Source organism: Poromitra crassiceps, assembly GCF_964638095.1.
Source record: "Poromitra crassiceps genome assembly, chromosome: 23".
Classification (NCBI taxonomy): Eukaryota; Metazoa; Chordata; class Actinopteri; order Beryciformes; family Melamphaidae; genus Poromitra; species Poromitra crassiceps.
Window position 1 is genome coordinate 18,437,945 of NC_139639.1, and position 2,500 is coordinate 18,440,444.

Consider the following 2,500-nt stretch of genomic DNA (forward strand, 5'->3'; position numbering starts at 1 on the left):
ATCGCCGGATCGCTTCTGCATTGCACTCAGAAAATCCTTGATGGACAGTGTGTCCTAATCATTCCCCATTAATAAGTGCTCAAAGCACTTTTTTTTAAACCGTTATTCTATCTTGCTCTACGTAGAGTATTATTATCAGAACTTTGTCCCGCGCGGGGAAAAAACACTAGGCTCATTATGAAGGTATATAATGAAGGTATAAATGGTGTTCTGTGCTTGAAAGGCCCTCTGTGCTCTTGTTAAAGGCTCTGTCCCGCCTGCTCATCTGCGAGTTCTCCTACAGTACCTGTCCTGAGCTGCTCCATACACTTTTAATTAACGCAGCGCAATGATTAAAGTTTTAACTTAATTATCTTTATCTTTCCTCTCAGGGTGTTCAAGCCTCCACGGGAAACTGAATGAGACGCTTCGCGAGGAGGAGGGGGGGAGAAAGAAGAGAAAAAGCAGCGGAGAAGAGAGGCTTGGCGAGATCGAGGGAGATAAGGAGGAGGAGGAGTGACCTGACACCTGCCCTCCAGCTCAGTGTGAAGGGCACCGAGTGGGAGAGTGAGAGGAGGAGGGGGCACGGAGGAGCAAAGAATAGACGGTGAGAATGAAGACAACCAGAAAGCAAGCCTGCCCCACACAGAACTTCACTCAAATTAGGGACATCTTCCCGCAAGGCAAACATGATTACCAGAAATCTCGTCCTATTGGTCTCACTGTGCCTGTGGGAGGGGCTCGCAGGAGGCGCCTCAGCCAGTAAGATTGTGCGAAGGAGAGGCGTGGGCGGAGCGCACGCGATGAAGCTCGGCGAGGGCAGGGCCGTGGACCAGTGGGACGCGAGCGTGGATGCCAACGCGATGACTATCCGAAACCTGATTGGTCACGAGCGCGAAGGCGAAGGCGGATCTTTTTCTTACGCCAAAATGCTGCAGAATCATGCCGCTGCGTCTGTCGCTAACAAGGAGAGGCTCGGGATGAAACCTAAGCGTGAGGTTGATTCTGTCAACAAACAAGATGTGACTCAACACAGATTAGCCAACAACAAGGAGTTAACCCAGGAGATTAGGAGAGCCAAGAACAATACCAAGAATGCAGAGACCGCTAGCAAGATAGGGAGGTCAGAAAAGCATTCGTAATCCATCATAAACCAGATTTTCACGCTAATAAAACCAGATTCAAACCAGTCTTAGATCCAGGACCAGACCCGATTTGAGCGTTCACACGACAGCGTGCCGGGAAAAGGAGTCGGCGTGGACTCCAACCGAAAGCTTGAACCTCACCGGCAGTTACGGGGTTCTGAAACTGCTCTCCAAAGAGAACCTCGTTAGGATCGTCAACTCCCAGATGCAGAGTGTTCCGAGCCGGAGCTTTCAGAACAAGGGCAGCCGGAGCAGGAAGAGAGATTTGATTGACGTTAATCACGGCCAGATAGAGGCCCTCAAAGTGCAGAGGCAAGATGTAGCTGTCACTCAGACTCACACCGGTTTGGATAATCACACCGCATTCCATACGCAAGCCCAGTCACTACTTTCAGTCCAAATCAGAGCGCTCGTAATAATCCTTTGAGCGACGCCCCCTCGACTTCTAGTAAAGGACAGGAACGCAGTGACGGCAAGAGCAAGCACCTCGTCCGTCCGCTATCAACACCTCCGAACGAGGTCAGTCTCCCCCTCGAGAGAGAAGTCATGATCAGTCAAACAGAAGCTCCCTTTACATCGACTAAACATCTCCCGCTGTACGTTCCTTCTCAGACAAATGACTCGCCTCCATCCGTGCTGACACTGCAGCCCCTGGGAGAGAGACCGGGGAGTAGAGTGCTGGATTCCCTCAGAGACCCATTAAGAGAGCCACTTCACTCTGCGCAGACAGAACTCAGCACAGCTCGCTACCCGAAAGATGATGAAGACGCCGAAGCCGTCAACGGCACTCACGTCCTGAGGCTCCGCCCACGTGCCGAATGGGCCCGGGACACGAGTGACAGCGGCGCGAAGGATGTCAATCATCCCCAAGCGGGAAACGCGAAGGGCCTGGTGTTTGAAGAGGCGGCGCCAGAGGAGGAAGGGGAGGGGCTCGGCCGTACGGAGAGAAAGGGGCCTCGCTCGCGCAGCAGGCGGAGCTGGATCTGGAACCAGTTCTTCGTGATCGAGGAGTACGCCGGGCCGGAACCCGTGCTCATCGGACGGGTAAGAGGCTAAAGAAATCTGCATGAATCATTTACAAAGGCTGTGAACTGTTTCATGAATGTTTTATGAATATTTAAGCCTCAGTTTCAACTCTCTTACATGACTAATTTCACCTCAGGTACGTGTCTTAACACCATCAGTAGTTTGCATAAGCATATTAGCATAAGCATAGCATATTAGCATAAGCTCACCCCTCGGTCAAGCTGCAGGTTCTATTCTGCGTTGTCACTACTAGCCTTCAATTGGAATTGACTGACATTGCCTTAGTATGCTGTGGTGCCTTGCAGTTTGCCCATCAAAAGTTCAATGAATCAATGGGGTACTGAGGCGCA